This window comes from Chlorocebus sabaeus, chromosome 18 (assembly GCF_047675955.1).
Source record: "Chlorocebus sabaeus isolate Y175 chromosome 18, mChlSab1.0.hap1, whole genome shotgun sequence".
NCBI lineage: Eukaryota > Metazoa > Chordata > Mammalia > Primates > Cercopithecidae > Chlorocebus > Chlorocebus sabaeus.
The window spans coordinates 63799555-63813155 of NC_132921.1; the positions used below are offsets into that span (position 1 = coordinate 63799555).

The following is a 13601-nucleotide window of genomic DNA, read 5'->3' on the forward strand; positions in this document are numbered from 1 at the left end:
ATGTCCTCTAATAAACCTAGAGGACATTACACTAACTGAAATAACCTAAGCCAGGCCCAAAGAGACAAATGTCATATATGAAAGCTACAGAAGTCAAACCCATAGAAGTATAGAGAGTAGAATGGTGGTTACCAGAGGATGGGGGTAGGGTTGAATGGGAAAAGGGGAGTTGCTGGCCAACGGGTACAAAGTTTCGTTTAGATATGTGAAAGGAAAATAAATCCTGGGACCCATAAATCACAAAGCCAAAGGGAAAAGTCAAGCTGAGAACTGCATCAGGCAAACCTGTCTTCCATTTTATTTCTAAATAAGATAACTACGAAGATTATAAAGAGCTACATACCTCCCTCACAATTTGCCCATTAGGAAATTCCTTGTAGGTGTCAAAATCTTTACCCTAACCGTTATGTTGAATGTCACCCTGACAGTGTACATTGATAGCTTATCTTCACAGGTACAGGACAAAGGACAGAACTCAAAGTCATCCCTCTGCTCACCTGAGACAAATGCATATGTGATTACTTCTTCTGCCCTCTGTTTATTTTACCTTATGTAGAAATGCAGATTCGCTAAGCTAGATACATGCATAAGTGACTTTTCCTCTACCTGCCCTCTCACATAAGAAGGACTGATCAAAGACTCAAAAGAAAGCAACCATTTGCATCTTATCTACCCACACCTTTTAAAACTTTTCTCCTCTTTCCTCAACATCCAACCTTTTCCCTTTAAATATTGAAGCCTTCGAAATCATCTTTGGAAAAAGGCACAGTCCTCTCTCCCAGATGTGCATCTTTATCCATGGCAAAATAAATGTATAAATTGATTGAGACCAGTCTCAGACACTTTTTGGTTTACAAATAAAAGGAGTAAGTGCTGGTGTTATATTGCACAACATGGTGACTATAGTTAATTATAATGTGTTAAATATGTTAAAATAGCTAAAAGAGAAATTTACATGTTTTCATCACAAATAAGTGATACATATTTGAAGAGATGGATATACTAATTAGAATGATCCAATCATTCCACAAGGTTCACATGTATCAAAATGTCACATTGTACCCCATAAACATATACAATTATTATATGTCAATTAAAAATAAAATAGAACATAATTTTTTTAAATTTTAAAAAACAAACACTAAATTACCAAAAACTGAAACATTACCCCTAGGAAAATACATATATTATACATATATTATACGTATATATATTAAGTGATGGATATATCCCATATATATTAAGTGATAGGATGCATACATCCATCACTTAACATATATATGTATAACATATATATATAATGTATATATGCATTTCCCTAGGGGGAGATGCATATCATATATTATCGTCGCAGTACACTGCATTGCCCCTACTGTCTCTATCTTCTGGGCACCTGTGTGTAACAGCTAAAACAAGAAGGTGGAGCAATGCCTAATTCAACCTCAACTGGGAACATGTACCTCTGGCAATTAAATGTTTCACTGTCGTGCATGTCTTTGAATGACCACAAAAACATTGCAAATACTGACTTAGGGCTACAAATAATTTTAACAACTAAGCAAATTCACAAATATGGAATCTACAGATAATGAGACTAAACTGTATCTGAATAGGGTCTATTATTCAGGATAAGGAATGGTTACAACTCAACTGTGAAAAGATAAGCCAATTAAAAAATCGGCAATGGTCTTAAATAGGCATTTCTCCAAAAAAGATATACAAACGGCCAAGTACATAGAAACGATGCTCAACATCACCAGTCATTAGGCAAATACAAATCAAAACCACAATGAGATCTCATTTTACATCCACTAGAATGGCTTTTTTTTTTTTTTTTTTTTTTGAGAGGGAGTCTCACTCAGTCGCCCAGGCTGGAGTGCAGTGGCGCTATCTCGGCTCACTGCAAGCTCCGCCTCCCGGGTTCACGCCATTCTCCCGCCTCAGCCTCCTGAGTAGCTGGGACTACAGGTGCCCGCCACCACGCCCGGCTAATTTTTTGTAATTTTAGTAGAGACCGGGTTTCACCGTGTTAGCCAGGATGGTCCCGATCTCCTGACGTCGTGATCCACCCGCCTTGGCCTCCCAAAGTGCTGGGATTACAGGCGTGAGCCACACTGCCCGGTGGCTATTTTTTTTTTAACTACAAGTTTTGACAAGGACGTGGAGAAATTGGAACCCTTGTGCATTGTTGTTAGGATTACAAAATGCTGCAGCCACCATTTTGAAAATGGTTTGATAGTTCCTCAAAAAGTTAAACATATAATGACCATATGACCCAGCAATTTCACCCCAATATCTGCCCAAAAGAATTAAAAATAGACATTCAAACAAAAACTGCAGCATTATTGACAACAGCCAAAAGATAGAAACAACACAAATGTCCATCAGCAGAATGGAGAAACAAAACGTGTATTATCTATACAATGAAATATTATTCAGTCATAAAATGAGTGAAGCACTGATAAATACTACAACAGAAATGAATCTCAAAAACATACTAAGAGAAAGAAGCTAGACACAAATGTCACTATTATATGCTTTCCTTTAGGTAAAATATTCAGAATAGGTAAATCCATAGAGATAGAAACGTATTGGTGATTTTTAGGGATTGAGGTGGGGGGTGGGTGGGGTGTGACTGCTTCATGGGGAAAGGGTTTCCTTTGGAGATGACAAAAATTACTTGGAACTAGACAGCGATGATGACTACAGAAATGTAGAAGTACTAAATATCACTGAACTGTATGGTTTAAAATGGTTAATTTTATGTTATGTAAACTTTACCTCCATAAAAAAATGTATCACTAAAAAAAATGCTGAATGGGAGCCCATGACACTGCAACTGATTTATAAATCCTTGGAATATTTCCATTGAACCTGGATCTGGTTTTGAATTTATAATAAGAACTCAAATTGTATACACTAAGAAATTATTCTTATGACCTATATTTTAAGGTATAAAAGAGATTTCTGTTATTTTAATTGTCCTCAAACTGATCCAAATATACATTTTCAATATACTCTTTTAAAAGGAGTACACCGCATCTTCAGGATAAGACAGACAACATTTATCTCACTTTCATTTCATAACTTTAATTATTCTAATAAATCTACATGCATTATTCTAATAAATCTAAAATCAATCAATAGCATATACTAAAATGTTTGTATAATTTTAGGAACTAGTAAATTTATTTCATGTTTCACAAAGCACTAGCTACAAAATTCAAAACACTTGAAGATATTTAAGAGAAAAAAACACAATAAAGTTTTTGTTTTCCCTCTAGGTGACACTGAGTTCATTTAGAAGAAAAACAGTTTAATTCTTCACCCACATAGGCAGCATCAATTTAGCTGAATTTCTAGAGAAAGACTAAAGAAGCAAACTCTTTATGGCTCTTATGTTGAAGTTAATAAACTTATTCCTAAAGCTGGATGAATAGAAATAACTGGTCCCTAAGATACAACAGCTACAGCTTACACTTGGTTACCCTCCTCTTTCTCCTTCCTCATAGAACCAAAATTATTAATAGCTGTCAAGCCCACTGTTTTTCCCAGAAACCCCATACATCTCAGGGGAAGTCTACCTCAGCTTTAGGGGTGGACTTGATAACTATAGGTGACCCCAAACCTCTTGCCACTAATTTCTCCAGGAATGGTTACACGACTTACACTGAGAAAATGGTATAGGGGAGTGGTTTACTGGAAGCGTCTAGGAAAATTCTTCCTGACTCTTCTGAGAAATTTTTCTAAAACAACCTCCCCTCCCTTTGCTTGAACACTGCCATGCATGGATATGAGACCATATATCTACAGACATCTCACCAGCCTCAGGATGAAGCCAACATATAGAGAAGTATAGACACCTGGACTCCTGAAAAAGAGAAATGAAGCCAAAATCATTGAAATCCTGACCAATACCTCATACCCAAATATTCCATTAAATTAGAGAATACTTTTTTATTTTTAAATATGGGTTGGGTTTCTATTAAAACTGAAAGAATGTTAACAGATACAAAGGTTTAGGGCAAGCTTGCTTTCTCACAATCACCAAATGATGCACTATTAAATTCACTGTTTCTTGTTAAAATACTCACTTCAAAGATCCCATGTCTAAATTGAATATTTAGTAGATTAAGGCCTATCTCTTGACTAAAATCTTAGTACATTATCACTGGCACCTAGCAGCAAGAACACACTTGTCAGATTGATAGTTATCACCAAGAAACGGAATTTTTTTCATTAATTAAACATTACTTTTAGACATAATATTTGAGTGCCTACAATATGCCTAATAATACTCCAGGCAATGGAAATACAGTAATGAACAAAACACACAAAAATCCTTGCCCTCATGAAGCTTACATGCTGGAGGGGGAAACATACAGTGACGTATATATAAAATATATAGTATGCCAGATGGTGGTGTTAAGAAGTAAAATCATACAGACCGCAGAGATACAGAGTCTGAGGATGAAAAGACAATCTAATCTCAAAAAGAGAGTCAAGGAAAGCCTCACTTCTTGCTCACATTTGAGCAAATGCCTGCAGGAAGTTAGAGAGCGAGAGCAGTGCTGGGGATAGGGAGATAGCTACAGGCAAAGAGAAGAGGGCTCCTGAAATGCCCTGGAGGTGAAGATGAAGCCTTTCTGCTGTTTCCTATACCAGGAATAGTAAGGAATGCAACAAGGCTGGGCTGCAATGAGAAGGGAGAGTAGTGAAGAAAGAAAGGGAATGTGGGACCATTGGCACTTACAAGAGAAAGCAGACCAGGATCAAGTGCTATAATACACAAGTTATTAGAAGAGGTCTGGGTCCCGGTGTACTTTGAAGATAGAGCCAGCAGGATGTGTTGGTGAATCAGATGTGAGGTAGAAGAGAAATGTATCAGTCAAAAACGGCTCAAAGTTTCTTGACCTGAGCAGCTGGAAAGATAGTGTTGGTAACTGAGAAGAATGTTATGGCAGATCTAACTTCTTTGGCTATGGGGAGGAGGTGGCACATTTGAGGGAGCCCGAATGTGTATTTGGACTTGCTAAATTTGAGCTCCCTGTTAGATACCCGAGTGGAGATGTCAAAAAAATCTGTTGATCCTAGGAGGCAGGATTCTGGAGTTCAGAGAAGAGCTCCAGATTAGAGCTGTAAATTTAGAAGTTGTCAGTGTATTGTTGGTATTTAAAAGCATGACGTTTGATGAAATTATCTGGAAAGTAGAGGTAGGGTATGAAAATAAGAGATCCGAGGTCTGGGCCCCACGACAATGTGATGCCGAAAAAGTATATTTATGTTGAGGAGAGAGGCTCATAAAACGCTGTTGCAACAGAGAAAGGATCCCTATTTCCATCTAGCCCCAAAGCTATGAGGAACAGGAATAAAGGAGATGGCACCAACATATGCCTAAACAGTTGTCTTTGTGTCTTTCATTATCCCATCCAGGGAGCATATTAACATGGTCTGTAAAGTTCCAATGAAGGTTTGATTTTGTGAATGGATCCTTTTGCTGAAAGTAACAGTAAGCCCAGATTCAAAGTAGAATAAATGATAAGGTGACAATTTAACTTCACATGACAATGAACCTGAAGAAAGAGCAGACCCAGGGGCAGGCACATGGCTCACCTTTGCCTCCTTGTGGTTCTCAGGCCTCTGCTCTGCCCCACATTGACGCAGGCATCAGAAAACCACCAAGATGGTCACAGCTGTTTCTGGCCTCAGAGCAAGAGCAGAAAAGCAGATCTGCTCTTTGAATGTCTCAGAGCAAAATGAGTCAGAACTGGTGAGGAGCTAGAGAGGTTTATTTCAATGACTAGGTCACACAGAAGTTGACAACTTAATCAAGAAGGAAGCAATTCAGAAGTGATATTCAGCGATGTCCTTGAGCTCATTACACACAGAGTACATTTTTCAAGTGCTTTTAAATTGCCTTTCTCTCTTCTATTGTTTGCTTTCACTTAGCCAATCTCTCAAGGACATAACAATTCTTCCAAACCCTTTCTCTTAGTTTTCTCCCCTATGGGCCTTCATCTGCTTCCTCAAATTTAAACCAGTTGCTGTCTGGTCCTGCTGCACAACTTTCATTATGGGGATAATGTACTTTGTTACACCCCTGGATATATTTCTTGAATCCCATAAGAAAATCTTTCCTAGAAAGCTTCAGTAGGACATCTCTTCACACTTTATCGATCAAAATTAGATCCTCTGCCTACTTCTATACCAACTAATGGCAAGGAGATAGAATGACCGTCACTAGACAAGTAAAGGTCCCTTTGACCTACAGATAGGATTCCTCCCTGAGGAGCCGACGTCTAGAGAAATCGGGATTTGATTGTCAACAAGAAAGAAGGAATTGGATGCTGGGTATGCAGCCAATGGTATCTGATTCAATGATGAATAGAAAACTCTTTAAAGCACAAAATAGGAGCAGTGCATTGTAAAAAGAAGAAAATATAGTTGCAAAATTAAAAAGTCATCCATTTGATTTCACAAGTTGTTGCTCATGAAATATAAAATAGTTAGAAGATTGACTAGGATTTTTCCTTTTTTTTTTTTCTTTTGAGACGCCGTCTCACTCTGTCGCCAGGCTGGAGTTCAGTGGTGCAATCTCGGCTCATTGCAACCTCCGCCTCCTGGGCTAAAGCGATTCTAGTGCCTCAGCCTCCCAAGTAGCTGGGATTACAGCACGAGCTACCACATCCAGCTAATTTTTTTTTTTTTTTTTGGTGGAGACCGGGTTTCACCATGTTGGCCAGGATGGTCTTGATCTCCTGACCTCGTGATCTGCCCGCCTCTGTCTCTCAAAATGCTGGGATTATAGGCGTGAGCCACCACCCCTGGCCTGATAAGGATTTTTTAAATCACTTCTAGCACCAACATTTTGACTTAAATATTATTTTGATTAAAATCATGTGAATTGCTATAAAACACCATAAAATATCACCACTCTATTTTGAGAAATCTTGGTACTTTAATGGTAGCCATTTTTGGACATAAACTAGATGCATATATATATATATATATATATATATATATATATATTTTTTTTTTTTTTTTTTTTTTTTTTTTTTTTTTTGATGGAGTCTCGCTGTGTCACTCAGACTGGAGTGTAGTGGCGCCATCTCGGCTCACTGCAACCTCTGCCTCCCAGGTTCAAGCGATTCTACTGCCTCAGCCTCCTGAGTAGCTGGGATTACAGGCACATGCCACCACTCCTAGCTAATTTTTTCGTTTTTAGTTGAGACAGGGTTTCACCATGTTGGTCAGGCTGGTCTCAAACTCCTGACCTCGTGATCTGCCTGCCTCAGCCTCCCAAAGTGCTGGGATTATAGGCGTGAGCTACCACACCCAGCCAGTTATGTAATATTTTAAACATTACATTGCACATGCCAGGTAAATGTAAATCAAGCTTCAATTGACAGTAATCTGATGGGTTTCAGACTATAAATTACTTAGTTTTATATCAGAAACAGTGAGCATCTGATTCTTAAAATGGAACTTAATGGAGCTACTATTAAAGTCAGTGTATGACCGGAGCCAGATTAATAGTAGATTAGGTAAATGGTGATCTCAGTCCCAAAGGCAGCTTGCAGTTTATCATATGTCTGTATTTCCCTCTGTAAGTGAGAAAACTCTAAATTGATGTTTTTAAAGGCCATAAGTCATCCCTCCAAATCTCTTCTATTCTCATCAACCACGTATCCTGGGTCCTGTACATTCTGACCTCCACTTCACTTCATTTGCCTCTAATTTGGTCTCTGTTGCATTCATTGCATTAAGAAGGTACAAAAACACATTTTGCATGTACAGAATTGTCATTTCAATAGGAACTCTTCTCTCCTACAAAAATCAAGCTTCTATGAAGAAATATAGAAATACATGGTCCAGTTCACTCTTTCTGTCCCTGGCTAAATAATGACTAAATGTGATTTCCCATCGCTTTATAATTGATAGGCCGCTGACATAAAATAAAAATCACTGCTATTGATTTTCTGTTGGACAAGGTTAATAGCTTGCTTGTTCTTGTGTGCTTTCGATTTATATGTGGCATTTATTTCCTTGTTTTTTATTTGTGTTGGTTTTGTTAATAAAAAAATCATTTTATAAATAAGATTATGGTTACTTATATCAATGATCAGGTTTCTCTAGTAATGAGGCTATCAGGTAATATGCTAGTGTTTTTTCTCTCAGAGAAAATTATCTCTTACTCATTTTCACTTAGATTTGAAACACTCGTCTCATCTCAATTCTTTAAAGATAATTCCAAATTAATTATCAAGCTGCACCAGGTAGAAGTAACGAAAATCCTTTAAAGGGAGAAAATAGATAAACCAATTGATTCTTCATGAACTAATCAGCTAAAGTTCTTTCATATTTCAGGTAGCCTTCTCAAGATCACAGTTGATATAATTCATATGAATTATTACATCATTTTTCTTTGGAAGTTTGAAATAAAGAGTCGAAACCAGTTTCTGAGAGAAACTACTGTTATCTGATAAAATAATCTATCAGGCAATAATGAGGGAAATGTTAATGAACATTCCCAGAGTATGTACATCTAGCCTACTTTCCTGAACCTTCCTGAGTACAGATAGATCATGTATTACTGACTGCCTGTTAATGGATGAGTCATCATTAGGACCTAAGATGTTCCAATGTGGAAAGTGCTATTAATAATTTTGGCATCCTATATTAAATGTGTTCTTTAATAGAATGATTATTATTTATAAAAAGGCCTTATTATTATTATTATTTTAGACAGAGTCTTGTTCTGTTGCCCAGGCTGGAGTGCACTGGCACCATCACAGCTCACTGCAACCTCCACCTCCTGGGTTCAAGCGATTCTCCTGCCTAAGCCTCCTGAGTAGCTGGGACTCCAGGCACGCACCACCATGCCTGGCTAATTTTTGTATTTTTTTTTTTAGTAGAGATCAGGTTTCACCACGTTGGGCAGGCTGATCTTGAACTCCTGACCTCCCTTTGATCCACCTGCCTTGGCCTCCCAAGGTGCTGGGATTACTGGTGTGAGCCACCACACCCAGCCAAAATACTTTATCATTATTTTAAAGCCCAAATACACTGACACATATGGTCCAAATTTCTGAGCTTAAGAAAAATTTAACCAAACTACAATTTCAAAGTAATGCATGCTACTAACAACATCATAGTGTGAAAATGGAAGTGTACCTTGGTAGCATGAGACACAATGTCCTATCCAGACACAGGCACGTGGAAAATAGGTATCAAAAGCAAGGCCTCAGTCAGCTATGATGAAGGATTCTGCCCTTTGCAATAAACACAGTTGTCTGGCATGAGTTAGAAAAGTTGCTTTCTCCTGAACAACAGCACTAACCAGTTTGTCATCTTGCTAATGGGCAGTTCTCGTCACCATTCTATCAGTGATACGGTTTGGCTGTGTCCCCACCCAAATCTCATCTTGAATTGTAGCTCCCATAATTCCCACATGTTGTGAGAGGAACCCATTGGAAGACAATTGAATCATGGGAGGGTTTCCCCATACTGTTCCCTGGAAGAAAATAAGTCTCATGATATCTGATGGTTTAACAAGCGGTTTCCACTTTTGCTTGGCTCTCATTCTCTTTTGCCACCACCATGTAAGAAGTGCCTTTCACCTTCCACCAAGATTTTGAGGCCTCCCTAGCCATGTAGAACTGTGAGTCCATTAAGCCTCTTTTCCTTTACAAATTACCCAGTCTCGGGTATATCTTTATCAACAATGTGAAAACAGATGAATGAATACAATCAGTTTTGTTGAGTCTCATCTCTAAGACTATTGGATGCTGCTGCACTGCTGCACTGCTCCATTGACCGTGGCCTGTCTCTGCATGAGAGTCAGTGCAACTATTCTAGGCTTAGTGACAGAGAACATGAACAATTCACTCTCTCCTCACTCCCAGTGCACAGAAGGGAGGAACTGGAGAAGTTTATTTCAGTTAATGAACCACATAGAAGTTGGTAACATAATCAAGAGAGAAGAGACAGAAACAATGATCCAGTGTTGCCGTTGGTCCAATTGAGGATCAATATGTTTTTCCTGTTTTTACTAATTGCCATTTCTTTTTCCTGTTTTTACTAATTGCCATTTCTTTTTCCTTAACATATCCACTCCCTCAAGAATATTACCAAATTTCTTGAAACTCTCTCAGTTTTCCTCCTTTCTGGTCCTCTCTCTGCTTGCTCAAGCCTGAACCAATGGCTCTCGGGCTGACTGCCCAGCTGTCATCATGGGAACTTGCTTCATTCCTCTCCCGAGTGGGATCAACTGTTTCCTCATTGCCATCTGTTGTTCTGGCTTGCTTTGCTCCTCATTTCACTCTAGTTCATCTTTAAGTAATTTCTTACGTAAGAGTTAGGACTTAGGAAGTATGGTAGGTAACTTTCTGAGCCTTTGACCATCTGGAAATGTTGCTATCCTATTGTGCACTTGATTATAAGATTGGCTGGGCATAGAATTTTAGGTTAAAATCATCTCCCTTCAGATTTTTTAAACTATGGCCTTGCTGTCCTCTGGCACAAGATACACATGTTGAGAAATCAGATGCAGTTCCAACCCTCTTGTTCTTTATCTCTGAAATTGTTTAGGAAATATTCTTTGCTCTTGGTATTCTAGAACTAAAAGTGTCAATCTTACACAACCTCCTCCCTGATTTAAGGAAAATCCACTTCAAACAAACTTAGAGACTTTGAATCTTTCCAAAGTTTCATTAAAATGAGTTAGCTTCTGTTTAACACAGGATACCACCACAGAAATGTATCATGGCATCTCTTTGGCACTAAAAACATTGAAGAGATTGTGAAATTGCATTTTCGAAATTATGTGTTGTGGATAGAGCTATTATTTACCCAAGTATCCGTTTTTATGAGTTGTTTCCTAAAACAAGCATCAAACACTCACATAGCACTTACTATACATTATAAAACATTCTAAATACTTTACAACTTGCTTTTAAACCATGTAATTCTCATAACAGCCCTGTGAGAGAGCTTCTGTTATTATCTCTGTCTTGGAGATGAGCAAACTGAGACCCAGAGGGGTTAAACTATTAATAAAGAAAACACAGCTAGTGTAGGGTAAATGCACCTGATAGCAATAACAAGCAAATCCTTAGAATGACCGTGTATGGCACATGCACCTGAATATGTGTTCTGAGCTAGGGAATCCAGGACTGGCCAACCCAGAGATTCATTTGTTATCTATGAGAAACATCTGGCCCCCCATTCCCCGCCCCCACTGCCCCACCACCATCCTGTGGAATACAAGCTGTACAGGGGATTGAGGCCCTGAGTTTGGGGTTAAATGAAGGTGGCCAGGTGGAGGTTGTTAGGGCTGGGTGTTGAATGAAAATGCTGTATCAACTGCACGCTGTTTACAAGTCGTTGTTTTCCTGCCCAGCCCACTGCTGCTGGACTGCAGGAAGGAGGGTATGCTGTCCAGCCCACCACCAATGGACTCTCTCCCCTGTATATAATCCCTTAGTTTTGCAACCAGAAAATCTTGCTCAGGAGACCATAAGCACTAAGCTATGCTGCCTCTCACGAGCTAAACACATCAGGCTCTTTAAACATTATCTTACACTACAGTTATACAATGAGCATTTGAACATGACAAATGAATAAAAAGCCCTCACATGAAAAGATGATGCTGTTTATGCTCCCATCTTCCTCAAAGTATTCCTTCCTAAATTGTATAAGTTCTTCCCCTACTTAGCATTCAATACATTTGGAGCCTTCAGTGAGTATTAAATTGATGCTTCTGCTGCTGACACTGCTCTAAGCCTTGCAGTATAATGAGGCCCTCAGAAGAAAACAAACCACTTATTTTATTAGTCAACTCAAAACATCTTTCCCTCTATTTTACAGAGAGATTGAATCAGCATACATGCTCCAGACTATACAATTTCCAGAAATTTAAGATTTTAAGTATCTTTTTAGAAGAGAATAGTTTGTATTGACTAATACTTAATTTTGAAAATTCCCCTTCTCTACTGGGTTTTTTTATTTTAAATAAGAAAAAGAAAACTTAACAAAGGTGATGCTTTCAAGTATTACTTTTTTATCTTCCTATCTATTTTCACAAAGTTATTCAGTGAGCTTCACCTTTCATTTTTTATCTGCTCCATCCCAGAACCAATGTCTTCCTTAGTGAACTATCCTGGTGGCTTGGCCGCCGTGTGACCTAGGTTCCAGTCCTACCTCTGACTCTTGGTAACTATGAAACCTGAAGCAAGTTAAGTACTCTCTTCTCTGAAATTCAGTTTTCTCATTTATAAAGAATTAATAATAATTCCTCCCATGCAGACTTGTTTTGAAAATTAGAGGCAACATACATGAAGGATTTGATCCAGAATACACACTCGGTAGACAGCATTTGTTCTATCTCAGTATGTCTTAAGAAAAAGAAGGTGCATTGTGTCTTTAAATGCAAATGGTCTAACTAGAAGTTTTACCATAAACTAATTATCCCAAAGTTTGAAAAAAAAAATCAAGAGATAATTCCTGGAGTCAAGTCTCTATACTCCAAGTCATGAAAATGTGTTCAACATCTCAAGAATGAGATTTGTTAAATTGATCGTTTGGGATGAAATCAAGCAAAGAGAATACTAAGCAAATTTTTAAGATTTCTTCCTAAATACAGATCTCTAATTATAATTATTGAGCAGATTCTTTGCTTCCCTTGTCCATATTGACAACCACATCTTTAAAATTTTTTTCAAACCCTTGATAGTCAAATATAAATGCCTGGCATTCTCTTTTTAGAATGATTTTACGGTACTGAAAACAGCTTCAGTTTTTCTGTGAACAATTAAGCTATTCTGAGGACCTCTGGGTAATTAATTAGCTTTCTCCAAACTGTTAATTAAGAAGATGTTTAAGATATATCAAAGGCCATTATAAGAGGCCTACTTTGAAATACCCGACTTTTCTAAGTTTGGTCTTGCTTTAAAGTGTCTTAAAAATGAATCTGTTATAAATGAAACATTCTGGTCTCTGACATTTCCCACCCAATCAGAATGAGGCTAATGACACTTACAGGCCTGAATTCAAGACAGAAAAATTGTGTCTTCCCACATGCTAAGAACAATGCCCAGTAAATGAGCCTTTTTCCCCCAAGCAGCCATACACTTGAGTCCTGTGCTTTCTGTTGCATTACTAGTAATCAACCACTCCTGTAAGGCCAGTAGGATCAAAGATCCATGGATGTATTCTAATCCTCCTCCAGAAACTCTCCACACTCCTGTCCCACATACATGAAAACGCTCAGTATTTCCTTGTATATGAAAAAAAAAAAAAAAAAAAAAAAAAAAAAGTCCTGTTCAACACTTACATCAAAAAGAAACATGAAGAAACAGCATTCATGCCTCACTCACATTTTATAAAAGGTGGAGATGCTGTAAGTGTCTGCTGTGTTTCACTTTTTTTTTTCTGGGGTGTGTGTGTGTGTGTGTGTGTGTGTGTGGTGTTGCTGTTTTTTTTAAAATGAATGTATAAATACCAATCCTCAAAGGTAGCCTTAAAAAAATGCCTGAATAAACACCTGTAGTTTCAGAAGGCATTGCCTAATGTAAATTTTGATTTAGATTTAGTTTTACTAA

At 38.0% G+C, this 13601-nt stretch overlaps 1 long non-coding RNA gene across 1 annotated transcript in view; it reads right to left on the minus strand.

Annotated features, from left to right (window-relative positions):
• LOC140709060 (uncharacterized) overlaps positions 1-13601 on the minus strand; it is a 611840-nt gene that overhangs the window by 335797 nt on the left and 262442 nt on the right. The gene's annotated exons all lie outside the window — the stretch shown is intronic.